Here is a 227-nt window from a genome sequence, read left to right as displayed (position 1 = left end):
AACTCTAAGCTTGTTCCATGAATAATCAATTGGAAAACTATTATAGGCAGCTTTCATTGCATGAAAACCAGTTGACAAAAATAACCATCCATCATCTACCCAACAACATTGAGCAACTGCCTCTGCTTCAATCTGTTTTTAAAATAAACAACTTAAGCCCAAGATTGTGAAGTAATTGTAATAGATTATTTTAAAAAAAGGCATCATTTGTTTTATTTACATATATA

The 227-nt window shown here is 30.0% G+C and overlaps 1 long non-coding RNA gene across 1 annotated transcript in view; it reads right to left on the bottom strand.

The window, feature by feature from the left end:
* Positions 1–227, bottom strand: part of LOC136082109 (uncharacterized) — an 863-nt gene extending 636 nt beyond the window's left edge. The window contains exon 1 of the long non-coding RNA XR_010639397.1: positions 1–227. This exon is cut by the window's left edge and continues 38 nt beyond it. This is a non-coding gene — a long non-coding RNA (uncharacterized LOC136082109).

This window comes from Hydra vulgaris, chromosome 07, assembly GCF_038396675.1.
Source record: "Hydra vulgaris chromosome 07, alternate assembly HydraT2T_AEP".
Taxonomy (NCBI): Eukaryota; Metazoa; Cnidaria; class Hydrozoa; order Anthoathecata; family Hydridae; genus Hydra; species Hydra vulgaris.
The sequence above is the reverse complement of the archived record's forward strand: the minus strand, read 5'-3'. Positions and strand labels throughout refer to the sequence as shown.